We start from the raw sequence: 14347 nt of genomic DNA, 5'->3' as shown, positions 1-14347 counted from the left end.
CCACCACGACGGTCATCGTCTCTTTGATGATCCCTCCATCAGTGAAGGACTTCTTGTTGGTCAGAATGTGTCACTTTAAATGATGATTTTGTTGATGGATTTCTTCATCTGTTCAGTGAAAAGAGACTGTTGTTTTTGAAGATGAGTCTTCAGTTCTTTTCATCTTTTCTGTGCAGTCTGCTGTCCATCAGAAAGTCCAGCAAAAAGTTGCTGTGGACAGTCGAGTAACATGGAGAGAAAATAGACTCACCACGATCTGTGCATGTGTAGTTCTTGATTACAAGCTATTCGTGTGTATTTTTAAAGATTTGTGCGTGTAGTTTGTTTTAAGCTGGTGTAATTGTAAGTTGTGAATGTGTTAACTGTATTTTTTTTTAATTTTGTGATTTTTGCAGTTATCTACAACATGTAATGTATGAGTTACAAATCAAGAATTATGAACACATAAATCAGGGTGAATCTGTTTTCTCTGCAGGTAGAATGACCTTAAACGTTACATCTTATTCTCACAACCACGCTCGCTCCTCCAATTAAACACACACTTATTTTTTACATTGGTGAAGCAAAAGTCAACTTCCCACTGTTCATGAAAATGATTTCTTTTATTACCATTTACTGATGTGAGTGAGCTCCACCTGTCATTACTGCCAGCCTAGCTCTCTGTCTGACAGTCTACTCTAATGACAGACCGCACAGCAATGTTTGACTGACAGCTAGTTGACAAACAGTCGAGTCATCTTTGGACAGAGGGACGGGACATTTGCAAATTTGGTTGGTGATCAACTTTACCAAGTGAGGAATCAAACTGGTTCTTATTTATAGACACATCACAGTGAACTACCGGTAGCATGAGAGACGAGTCTGAGAACCTGATCTAGAGTGTTTATTTCTGTGCTGTTTGGAATAATATTCCTCATTGTTTCACCTTTTAGAACCAAGAAAAATATATTTTAAAAAACATGAATCAATCAAAGTGATCTGCTTGAGTTTGTAAATCTTTGTTTTCCTTCAGTCATTTCCAGATATTCTGGAAGTAGATCTGCAGTGAAGCAGAAACAGGAAGTAAAGAAGAGACAGAAAAGCAGGAGACACATCAGCATGGTGGAAACATTCCCTCCTGTCTCCTTTTCCTTTTTTCCTTGACCTTGTTGGAAAAGGTCATGGGATCAAGGAAAGGTTGTAGAGAAATTTATCAGACGGCTGAACTGACTCCAAGCTGTGATCCAGAAAATGTTCAGAAAATCTTCCAGTGAAACATCAGAAAGTTCTTCACCTGAAACCTTCTTCTCATCCTTCAGGGAGTTCAGCTCATTTACTGACCTCAGAGTCTGCAGTCTGCACTCTCCAGAAAACCATGCAGATGAAGAAATCCTGAATCCTGGATGTTGTTCTCGCTCAGGTCCAGTTCTGTCAGTCTGGACGGGTTGTTCTTCAGAACTGCGCCCAGAACTTCACAGCTGATCTTTGACAAACTGCAGCCTCTCAACCTGAAATCAGACAGAAAAGTGTGTTCAGGAGCAGTGATGACAGCTGGAGTTCCAGCAAGTAAACAGAGTTTGATCAGATTTACAAGATCATTATTGAAACAGATCAGTTTCAGATCAATCATCATCACACAATCAACTCAACTCATGAGGAAAATATCAAACAATCATCAGTTTTTCAAACAGCTGTAGAGCTTTTCTAGATTCTCTTTTTCATCAGTTTGTCAGTAAAAAGTTATTTTCTAAACTTGAACTGATCTCTTCCATAAAGACTGACTGAAGATTGAAACTTTGCTGAGAGAAAATTTTGAAAGAAAAATCAAAGATAGGGCGAGAGTGAGACGAGGTACTACACATCTAAAAACCTTTGTGCTGCAAACGCAAAAATTTTGAAAAGCAAATATTAATATTATATTAATATTAAAAAATATTTTGAAAGCAAAAATAAAGTTTTTGGAAGACACTAAATATATTTATTTACAAATTATCATATTTTTCTTAACACTACACTTTTTGTTTGCAATTTAGAAAATTTGCATCTAAAACTGTGACTTTTGCTTGAAATATGGTGGCACAAAAATCACTCCTTGGGGGGTCTTCAGGTGCATTCACACTGAACACGACTCAGGCTGCAGAATATGGAAGCCCAAACTGTTCTTAATTATATAAATAGATACAACATTATTTAATCAAGCAACACTCCAATAAAAGCCTTTTCAATAAATAATTGACCACTTTATTATGAAATACATTTCATTAAAATTTAAATGGACCATTTTATTATGAAATATATTTCATTTTTACTTTAAAACATAATTTTTATGTTAAAAACATTTCATAATAAAAATATATATCATAATAATTTTTTTTTCATGTTGGTTATTATTATAATCATGTGAGGTTTTTTTTGTAAAAGCTTGTATTTCAAAATTACTGTTTTCCAAAGTGTCCTTTTTATTTCACAATGCTGTTTTTCAGAACGACGTATTTATTTCATGATGAGCTTTTTCCGAATAATAACTCTGTCTGTCAATCACTGAAAGTGGGTGGGATCTAAACGTTCATTGGCTGATCTTCTGAAATCGACTTGTATGCCTAGACTCCTGCTCTACTGTGTGTCGCACAATTAAAATGAACATTTTTTTTCTTTCTTCATTTAGTCTGAAAGCATCCTCGTTATTGTCACTTAAACTAACCGACATTCGTGTTTGTTTATGAGGGAGAAAATAAAGGAACATTATTTTTATGGTTGAGAATCTTCGTTTCTGGAAACTTTTAAACTTTTGATCGTCCTCGACCGGAAATAGTCAGTGTTATCACATTCTAGCTTTACGGGAGTCATTCGGGGCCGAATTAAAAAAGGGTCCGGGCGGTTTGTCCGAACCTACTCTAACCCAAACCTTGACGCGGCACCGACGTGGGTCGGGTCACCAAATCCTACTGATCATCCGGTTCCGGGATCGTTCCGTGCACCGGAAACGCTGATATTCCACGACTTTGGAGCCCCGTTTTGGGGAGAAGTCCAGCAAAACAGACAAACTACGAACTGTATGTCCAAAATAAATGTATATCCTGATAGTAACGGGTGCATTTCTCACTAGAAATATTGGCAAAATAAAGATTAGTCCACAAAATATTTTATTCTGAGGAATTTTCCACCGAAAAAGAGTGAATATCCCACCGTGTTTTTGCTAGCAACATGCAGAAACTCAAAAGCCACGTGATCAGTCACGTGATCCGGCGCACCTCCGTAGAAATGAATGAGAGAATGAGACGTAGCAATTCCACAATTTAGACCCGTTTTTTGTGAAACTGCTACGTTTTTACCTGTGGACAAACGTGGGTATTGAACGTTTTTGTAGGAGACTGGGAGACTGGTTGCGCTGAGTTGCATACTCCCACCTATTGTTGAGGAGTGTGTACTGCACCATCACGTTCGCTGAAGGAACACTCGATCGATGTAGTTGGTGCTGCTGCTAATGTCTGATTAAAGGAGTAGCCAATCACAAACGTGTCCCCGCCTTGTCTGGTTTGAATGACAGACAGAGTTATTATTCGGAAAAAGCTCATCATGAAATAAATACGTCGCTCTGAAAAACAGCATTGTGAAATAAAAAGGACACTTTGGAAAACAGTAATTTTGAAATACAAGCTTTTACAAAAAAAACCTCACATGATTATAATAATATCCAACATGAAAAAAAAATTATTATATATATTTTTATTATGAAATGTTTTTAACATAAAAATTATGTTTTAAAGTAAAAATGAGATGTATTTCATAATAAAATGGTCAATTATTTATTGAAAAGACTTTTATTGGAGTGTTGCTTGATTAAATAATGTTGTATTTGTTTATATAATTAAGAACAGTTTGGGCTTCCATAGCAGAAGTGACAAGCCCCAATGTTTTTCAATGGCCCAGACAATCCATGTATCATTTGTTCATTCGTTTTTAAACTTAAAATCGAAAATGAAAAAACGAAAAAAACAACTGTTTTTTTTTTTCGTTTTTCAATTCAAAATCCAAAACGAAAAAACGAAAATTGGATATCGAGACTTCGATTTCATGTTTCGTAATCCCGTTTTTGACACAGGGGGAACCTGGAAGTAGTTTGCGGAGATTCTTATTTGTGAAAATCTGCTGCCCTGCTTGCGCTATAGCTGTCTTTCATCAAAGGAAAAGGATCATTTTATTATTGTTTCGTGACAGTAAAAGGACAATCAGAGACCGGAGGACATGATAATACACCCGTTCCAGGTAGGAATCAGTCATATTATTTTTTCAGTTATATGTCTCTGACGATGTGAGTTTGCTACTTTGACAAGCTAGCTGTTGCTGACTCCAAGACGGGGCATGCACAGAGTTCTAATGGAGACGTGAACAGGTTTAGTCGTCCGTGGTGAAAACGTCCCAGAAACATGCTCCGAGCCTCGGGTACCATCCTCCCTACAGGCGAGGAGTCCCCAGTAAATGAAGCCGCACTTTCTGCTGCTTTGATGAGACTGTAAATGTCCGTTTTTACCTGCAGCTATTTCCTGGTTATTAAACCCATGATGTAGTTAAATATGAGAAGTTGTTGGCTGTACATTCAATGAAAAGCTCTGATCAGCAGTGTCAACATTGTCAGAATGTTGGTGACGGAGCTCGCGGCGTCCTCCACATGTCTGGAATGGGCTGCTAGCTAGCTAGCGCTAACATCAGACACCGCAGATCAGCGACAGAAACTGAAGAAACACGAAATATGAAACAGTCGTCGTGGAAGAATGTACCAATGGACAATAAATAGTTATCAGAAACATGGATATGAATTCTACCAGGGAAAACACATTTGTCACAACAGTAGTAGCCAATAAATTCTTTTTAAATGTTTTATTTTGTGTTATGATAAATGTGACTTGGATAATTAGGCATTTTTTACTGTATATTTGTTGTTTTCATTGCAAAATTGTTTTATTGAATCTTCTATTTATTAATTTAAAGATTTATTTTCTTTTGTTGCCATCATAGTGTTTTGAATGTCATTTAAATGCATATACATAAACTATACTTAAAATGATTAGCTAGAATATTATTTCAAATACTGTAAGTTAAAATGTGTTTTTTATTCTTGCAGGCGAAGTTTGTAGAAGCAAAGTTCCAGAACAGTTTCTGCCAGAAGAACAGAGGGCAGCTCTGCGAGGAAGTACAACGTAGACTAAAGTAATCTCACTATAGAATATAGAACAAGGACAAATCACTAGGACAGATTTATGTGGAATATAATCATTAAAAGACCCTTTTCACGAGGACGTCAGACTAAATGGCGAACGGCAAAGCTGACAGCTGAAAGCTGTTTGACACAATTGTACATAAATAATAAAAGGTAACTCACTTAGATCGTTCACAAATCTAAATATAAATTTGAATAATCCCTAACTATTTAATGTATTATTGAAAATATTCACTTTTCATTTGAGCAGATATTATTCTGAGTGGTTTCTATTTTGGCTGATGTTATTTGCACATATTTTTAGTGTAATCGAGCACAAAAAAAAAAGAGAGAAATTCTTGTTGGTCACATTTAATACCTTCAGCAAAAACACACATCGCTGCATTACTCATAAACATTTTAATCACTTCCCAGGATAAATTCACTTGTTTTACAGGATATTTTAGGGGCTATTTGTAAAAACAGGAATGATTTGGCTAAAAAATGTTGGACACAAAATAACACATTTTAACTCATCACAGTATTTGAAATAATATTCTAGCTAATCATTTTAAGTATAGTTTATGTATATGCATTTTAATGACATTCAAAACACTATAATGGCTAAAAAAGAAAATAAATTTTTATCTCAATAAATAAAAGATTTGATAAAATTATTTTGCAATAATATAACAACACACAGCATTTAATTTATTATCTACTGCTGTTTTGACAATTGTGTTTTCCCTGCCAGAAATTATATCAATTTTTCTGATAACTATTTATTGTCCATTGGTACATTCTTCCACGACGACTGTTTCATATTTCGTGTTTCTTGTCTTAAATTAGAGAAACAAAGCTCAGTTTCTGTCGCTGATCTGCGGTGTCTGATGCTAGCGCTAGCAGCACATTCCAGACATGTGGGACGCCGCGAGCTCCGTCACCAACATTCTGACAGTGTTGACACTGCTGATCAGAGCTTTTCATTGAATGTACAGCCAACAACTTCTCATATTTAACTACATCATGGGTTTAATAACCCCAGGAAATAGCTACAGGTAAAACGGACATTTACAGTGTCATCAAAGCAGCAGAAAGTGCGGCTTCATTTACTGGGGACTCCTCGCCTGTAGGGAGGAAGGTACCCGAGGCTCGGAGCATGTTTCTGGGACGTTTTCACCACGACTAAACCTGTTCACGTCTGCATTAGAACTCTGTGCATGCCCCGTCTTGGAGTCAGCAACAGTTAGCTTGTCAAAGTAGCAAACTCACATCGTCAGAGACAGACTGAAAAAAAATAATATAACTGATTCTTACCTGGAACGGGTGTATTATCATGTCCTCCGGTCTCTGATTTTCCTTTTACGGTCACAAAACAAGAATAAAATCATCCCTTTCCCTTGACGAAAGACAGCTATAGCGCAAGCAGTGCAGCAGATTTTCACAATAAGAATCAGCGCAAACTACTTCAGGGTTCCCCCTGTGTCAAAAACGAAATTACAAAACACGAAATCAAAGTCCCATTATCCGATTTTTGTTTTGGTGTGCAAAACGAAAAAACTAAAAATGGCTTGATTTTCGTTATTTCGTTTTGGACTTTAAGTTGAAAAACGAATGAATAAATGATACACGGATTCCAGACGCACTGAGGGAAATTCAAACCTCACGGCGCAAAGGTCTGCTAGCAGCTCCATTTGAGTGGCGAGGCGCGAATTGGGCAGGCACCGCCGTGGGGCGGAAACCGAGGACCGCAGAGCGCATGCGGGGAGCTGAGACACCGAGCCAGATAGAGCTAGGAGCGGGTACCAGGAAGCGCGGGGCGGAGAGCCAAGTACAAAAATTAGCACAGACTAGGAACTGAAACCAAAGAACCGTATTGGCACCGGAAACCCAATCGGTGCCCAATAGATCAGCGGCTTTCGATCCCGCGGTGAAGCTCATTCGCTCCGTAAGCTGGCAGAGATGCTGCGGGGGTTGCCAGTTTGGGTCTCATTAAGCATTTAAAAAAAGGAAAAAGGTCTCCTAATTTTATTTCCCCCTCAAACTAATATGAAATAGAGAGCCTTCAAGCTCAAAGACAGAGACACCCAGACGTCATCCAGACACAGCCCCATGTACCGGAAAATCTTATAATAATAATCATAACTAACATGGAGACATGATTACTGATGTTTGTGTAGAAAACTTCACAATAAATAAACCTTATTCCACAGCATTATATGTGTCTTCCATTCATTCTAAGTGAGACGTCCACAGACAGAGCTGGTAGCTCCTCCCACATGCGGCCGCAGCTTCAGGAACACATTCATCGAATTCACCGCGAGGTGAAAAAGGGGCGGGGAACGCGAATTTCTTGCATGAATTGCATTCGGTATGTATGTACCATTATTTTTTCAGAAATTTCTGTAGGGTCACTGCATGCTGCATGTTAGATTTAGTCTACACTTAGCAGGTTAAATTAATGTGTTTGAATATTGTTTATAGTTAAAGTTTGTCTTTTTCAGTTCCTCCTTGTGTGTCTTGAGTGGTTTGATCTCCCACTATATATGTTCCCCTTTAGTGTCCAATAAGTGAGGTCAGTTCTGTTCATGTTACTTTGTTACAGGGTTCTTTCATGTTACTGAGTTTGTTGTTTAACTACAAGTCTGAGGTTTCCTTGTTGTTTAGTTGACCTCTTTTAAGGGCTCAGTGTGGTTATTTTAAACATATTTAAACAATCAGTAATCAACTTTTCTCCATATTTTCCATCCTGTCCTGATTTTTGGTTGCTCTGTCCACCACATTTTCACATTAGTCAAACAGAAGTCAATTCTCTACTCTTCATGATAATGAATCTTTTCTGCAGTTTAGTGGTGTGACTGAGCTCCACCTGTCATTACTGCCAGCCTGGCTCTCTGACAGTCTACTCCAATGAAGGACAGTGCAGCACAATGTTTGATTGACAGATAGTTGACAGTCATTTCATGTTGTAACAGGGGGGGAGAAATTTTCAATTTTGATTGGTTATCAACTTTGTAAAGTGACAAATCAATCTGGTTTTATCTTTAGACAAAACACGATGAGCTACCAGTGTTTCTTTCTGTGTTATTTGGAAAAATCCACCTCAAATTTCCTCCTTTTAGAATCAACATGAAGATTTTTAAATGTATGAATCAATCAAAGTGATCTGCTTGAGTTTGTAAATCTTTGTTTTCCTTCAGTCATTTCCAGATATTCTGGAAGTAGATCTGCAGTGATGCAGAAACAGGAAGTAAAGAAGAGACAGAAAAGCAGGAGACACATCAGCATGGTGGAAACATTCCCTCCTGTCTCCTTTTCCTCTTTTCCTTGACCTTGTTGGAAAAGGTCATGGGATCAAGGAAAGGTTGTAGAGAAATTCATCAGATGGCTGAACTGACTCCAAGCTGTGATCCAGAAAATGTTCAGAAAATCTTCCAGTGAAACATCAGAAAGTTCTTCACCTGAAACCTTCTTCTCATCCTTCAGGGAGTTCAGCTCATTTACTGACCTCAGAGTCAGCAGTCTGCAGTCTGGACTCTCCAGAAAACCACGCAGATGAAGAAATCCGGAATCCTGGATTCTGTTTCCACTCAGGTCCAGTTCTGTCAGTCTGGACGGGTTGTTCTTCAGAACTGAAACCAGAACTTCACAGCTGATCTCTGACAAACTGCAGCCTCTCAACCTGAAATCAGACAGAAAAGTGTGTTCAGGAGCAGTGATGACAGCTGGAGTTCCAGCAAGTAAACAGAGTTTGATCAGATTTACAAGATCATTACTGAACCAGATCAGTTTCAGATCAATCATCATCACACAATCAACTCAACTGATGAGGAAAATATCAAACAATGGTGTAGAAGTGGCTGCATGGTTGGAGGTCCTGTGGTAAACAGTCAACTGCACACCTTTGGTCAGCCTTCAGAGACTAAAGTGACTTACAATGATGCCTTGAGACTTTTATTAAGAAGGTCCAGAGGGACCAGTGTTGTCTCCTGAGTCAGTACACTGGAGGCTGTTTCAAGAAATCAAATGTATACATTTATGTGTCGCCTAAATGAGTCTGTAAATATAATTATTTCATTTCTTATCAACATTGCATATAGTGTCACATGATATTCATCACAGCTGTGGAAACACGGATATGACTGTTTACTGAAAGTACAAGAATCTTTTTTTAATGAGTGTAGGATCCAAAATGTCTGAATGTGGTCCTGCAGAGGAGCTGCTGATGGCTCTGATGTTAGTCTGAGTGTTTCAGCTGATTCAGTTCTGGAGCTTCTAAAGAACCCGTGTGTGTTTGGACATGAACAGGTCCAAGTCAGTTACTAGTCATTCTGTCCACTGTGTCTGCTGCTCCTAAAGTTCCTTTTCTGATCCCAGAAATCCTTCAGGATCTTCTTCAGTTTGTTAGCTGGTCTACAGACTGCAGAGTTCTGATGGTTCTGCTGTCAGTACTGACTGTGAAGTGGGTTCTTCTGAACACAAGTCCACTGTCAGAAATGACTTCCTGACTTCAGCTGACACCAACATGAAGCTCCAGCATCTGAATGACTCTAATCTAGTGGACGTCTGCCAAAGCTCCAAACTGACAACAAACTTCCTCCTTGAGACTCTCAGGACGTTTCCATCACAGCTCAGTGGAGCTGCAGGTCCAGCTGGACCAGAACTTTCATGGCGGCTGGTGGAATGAATGAAAACAGTCTGTTCAAATCCTTCAACACCGGAGCTTTAGCTCATTTAGCTCCAGTGTTTAGGCTACATTCTTTCATCTACCGTTAACACAATGAGTGTAATTCCAGTGGATTCTGAAGTGGAGTAAACGAGCCTCACGCTGATACGCAGCTCTGTGCAGTTATGAAGTGTTTGTGTAATCCACGATTATCGGAGGACACTGCAGCGGAGAAAAGCAGCTTCATGCTGCAGCGCTCTCATTATGAGTGCTCTAAGTTAGTAATATTGTGGATATCGGAGCAAAGTGGAAAGAAAAGACGCTTTTTTCCACGTCAGAATCAGCTGATACACGGTGATATTGAGAATGCAGAAGATTTATGGCAAGCCAGAAAGATATTTATTCACTGCAACATTATTGGTGTTTTAGGGTTAACTACGGTGGCCCTGAGGGTTAAATCACATAAACAAATTCATCAATGCAAAACATTATAAAGATAACAATTAAATAGGAAAATCAAATAATAAAAAACAAAGTTTTAGAAATCATAACAAAATTCCACAAACCAAAACGATTCTAAAAAATAAAAACATAACTGTTTCAAAAAACAAAAAAACTGTTCAAAAATCACAATCAATGACTCTGCATTGATCACAAAATGTTTACGAGTTTTTATTTTTATATTTTTTTTAATTGAAGTTTCAGCATTTTAAAGTCCTACTCCAACTATATTTGATTTGTTTTCAAACTGTTTTAAAATGATCTTTTAATTATGATTCTGCTGTTTTAAGCCAAAATCTTGTCATTTTCTAGGACATAGTTTCTGCAGAGCGACAGGAGTTCATTAGACATTCCTCTTGGAGTTTTGGGCGGGACTGTTGGTGTAAAGTAACCCTCACGCTGATATCTGATGAAATCTTTGTTTACTCGCTGTCTCACTAGCTTACAGCCCCTCACACCCCAAGCTAACATTAGCGTGTAACAAAGATAGTGAGCGATATCACAGTTACAGTTTAGATCCAGATCCAGCTCAGACCAGGAAAACAAAGACGTTCATGGATCTATTTGTCTACAAGTGGATGCTTCAGAATGGAGCAGAGCAAGGAGACTTAGGTTCACCCATTTCACTTGCTGTCACAAATTTAAGCTTTTTCAAAATGCACAATTTTATTTATTTTTATAAACTATATAAATTTAGTAGTTTATCATTATTGTAGAACTCTGTTTTAAATTAAGTGCTTTATGTTTTACAGTTTGTCAGTAAATCATTTTTTCAATTCTTAATGAAGATAATTGATAAAAAATAAAAAAGAACGATCTGTATTAATAGCAACGAGGTCGAGAGGGTCGGTGCACCAAACTTTTGTGCTGGTTCACCTAAGAAAAAAAGTTGGGTGCACTGGTGCAACCAGTACAAACATTCAGTCTAGAGCCCTGCATACAGTGGGGATTAAAAGTTTGAACATCCCAGGTAAAATGTTATATTATTGTACATAAAGAACCCAAGGAAAGATTGAAAACATCTTCTAAAGGCTTCAGTTTATAGGTAAGACTTTCTTTAATATGTCAGAAAAATAGGCTTTATTTCCATAATTTCTCCTTTCAGTATAACAAAAATAATAATAATGGTGTGTGTAAAAGTTTGTGCACATTGCAGAGTTAGTACCTTGACAAGTATCACTGCTTGTAAACACTTTCAAGTCTCTCAATTCTTGTTTGAGGTATCTTCATCCAGTTTTCTTTACAAAAGTCTTCCAGTTCTTTCAGACTTCTGTGATGTTTGTTACACTCTGCTCTTTTCAGGTCTATCCATAGATTTTCAATGATGTTGAGGTCAGGGGATTGGGAAGGTCACTGCAAAACCTTCAGTCTCTCCTCTTAATGGAAGACAGCGTGGATTTTGTAGAGTGTTTTTATGATCATTATCCAATTGTAGAAGACATCCTCAAGGATTCAAGGATTCTTTATTGTCATTTCACTACAGGAACGAAATGAAATTTGCATCTCTGGTCCCAGACCAACTGTTAAAGTGCATTATACCTTGGTCCGGGTGGATTAAAAAGTGATAATGCACACCTAGATGATAAGTTCCGGTCACACAGACCAAACGTTCTATATCACTGTGCAGGTTTCTTTAAAACATATTTTTCCTTCATCTGGACAAAAACAATTGGTAAGATGGGAACTTTCTCTCTGAACTGATGCTTTATTTAACTTATTGTAACGATCAGCATTAATATTGCTTTCCTTTTGTAAGGTAAATGAGGACATATTAACAAATTAGTCAACCCCCCGCCCCATAATGATCAGCTTAACTTTGGTAATTTGTTTTTAAAATGAGTTCTTCTCCTAAACACAGCACTCGCCATGAAAGGTGTAGTCTTCTGTCTCACTACAAGAGGGCAGCGTTTAGAGCAGCTCAGAAGAGCGAGGTCTACCAAACCTGCCGTGAAGTGAAACAGAGACGGAAGCTGATTGTGTTCCATTTGTGTTCTAGCTGCTCACTAAAGGCTTAACTTCAGAAAAAGAAGAAAAAAATCCACATCTGTCCGGGTCTTTTTTTCAAAAGTCCAACACTTTACTGTTACAACTGAGGTCTGTGTCAGATTCCGGCTCCGTGTTCCATATCACCGTGACAACAAGCCTCATCACGGATCAAATAGTTCGCTTTTTGTGAAAAAATGAGCTAAACTGAATAAATAACAAGAATAAGGTACTAAATGTTCATAATATTTTTGAATATTATGAATATTATGAATATTTTGAATATTTATTTATTTTGTAAATGACCATTGTAAGTAAGGGATAATACCCGACGAAGTGTGCATTATGAGAAATTAACGCACGACGCGGAGGCCTGAACCGACCGACGCAAAGTGGAGGACAGTTGCTTCCGCGAAGTCGAAATTGTTTGTAGGAGTGTGTTTGAAGCTGCAGCTGCCCTGTGGAATCTAGCATAAGAGGACATTATCAGAGATGGATTTTCAGGAACTTTTAGAAACTTTAATTGATTCATTAAATTAGCACAGAAATGTGAATTTAGAAATAATTTTGGATTTCATTTCTGTGTTGAAGACAACTCAGAACATTTGATGAAGCTCAGAAATGAAAAGATTTTTTGCAGTAACTTGTCAGGTGGTGCATGGTGATCAATTCAGCATTTTTTTTTACAACAACTGTGTGGATAGATGTAAAAACACTGTAAACATTTGTGAGCTTCAGTACGGTTTCATGCCAAGAAAGAGCACTACTGATCCAACATTTGCTTTGAGGATGTTGATAGCGAAGTACAGAGAAAATCAGAGAGAGCTCCACTGTGTCTTTGTAGATCTGGAGAAAGTTTATGACAGAGTGTCCAGAGAGGAACTATGGTATTGTATGAGGAAGTCTGGAGTGACAGAACTATGTGAGAGCAGTGCAGGACATGTATGAGGACTGTAAGACAGAGGTCCTCCCTCATGCTTTGGTCTGCAGCTACTGCATCCTCACTGCAGCTAACACTTTACATCTGCTGAACCAGTAAAGTCCAGTTTCTGACTCACAGACTCTGGTTCACATTGGAAACTGATTCACACAGAGGAATGTCCTCAGAAGGAACCTAGTTAATCATTCAGGAGAACAGAAGACTGAGACACTCTTACAACCTGGACCACTGATCTCCTGAGCAGTAAAGTAGTCTAGGTGAGGAATCAACTAGCAACTTATTCAGTGTCTTTATTAACAGTTCAGCATGACTAAAGTTGTGTTTCAACTGATCTTTTCAGAAAATGGCTTTTATGCAGCTAGAGTTTGATTTTTTTCGCATCAACACTGACCCCAGAGCTCATCAGAACAAACCTGCTTATGATTTTCATTCTTCCAGACGGAAATTAAAAAAAATAAGTTTAGTTATTCAGTGGATCTATAAACATAGTGCTTCTTTTAACCCTTTAGCCCCGCCCCCAGTCTTGTATAAAACTACCTGCAGAGGCTCTTCTATCTAACCCAGCAAAGATTTTTGCTGGGAGCAGCGGTAAGGCGGTCGACTCCTGATCAGAAGTGAGCGGGTTCGACTCCCGCCTTGCCCGCCCATGTGTGTTGAAGTGTCCTTGGGCAAGACACTGAACCCGAATTGCCTCTGGTGGGAGGTTGGCGCCAGTGTTTGGCAGCGGAGCCACCACCAGTGTGTGAATGTGTGTGTGGATGGGTGAATGGGTCTGTGACTGTGAAGTGCCCTGGGCCCTCGAAGGAGGGTAGAAAGCGCTATACAAGTATACGCCATTTACCATTTGTCTTTAGAAGCATACGGACTGAGAACCAAAAGCCGACCTAAACACTATGTGAAATGAAAGACCTGGTGCTGATCCAAGCTCAGTAAATAAGCACCAGAACCAGGTCTGTGTCAGTCCATCATAGTTTGACCTCCTCCAACCTTTTGATAAGGAGCTGCTGCTCTATGGGTCAGAAATGTGCTGCAATTGTTTGTCCATTTAAATCTGCAGTTCTGTGATTGATTCATGTTTTCT

General features: G+C 38.5%; 1 long non-coding RNA gene across 1 annotated transcript in view; it reads right to left on the bottom strand.

Annotated features, from left to right (window-relative positions):
- Positions 1-8832, bottom strand: part of LOC112138494 — a 19398-nt gene extending 10566 nt beyond the window's left edge. The window contains exon 1 of the long non-coding RNA XR_002917792.2: positions 8685-8832. This is a non-coding gene — a long non-coding RNA (uncharacterized LOC112138494). The remainder of the gene's footprint in view (positions 1-8684) is intronic.
- Between the last annotated feature and the right edge of the window lie 5515 nt (positions 8833-14347).

The sequence above is a fragment of the Oryzias melastigma genome, unplaced genomic scaffold, assembly GCF_002922805.2.
Source record: "Oryzias melastigma strain HK-1 unplaced genomic scaffold, ASM292280v2 sc00326, whole genome shotgun sequence".
Taxonomy (NCBI): domain Eukaryota; kingdom Metazoa; phylum Chordata; class Actinopteri; order Beloniformes; family Adrianichthyidae; genus Oryzias; species Oryzias melastigma.
Note: the sequence above shows the minus strand (reverse complement) of the source record. Positions and strands in the feature narration are given on the sequence as shown.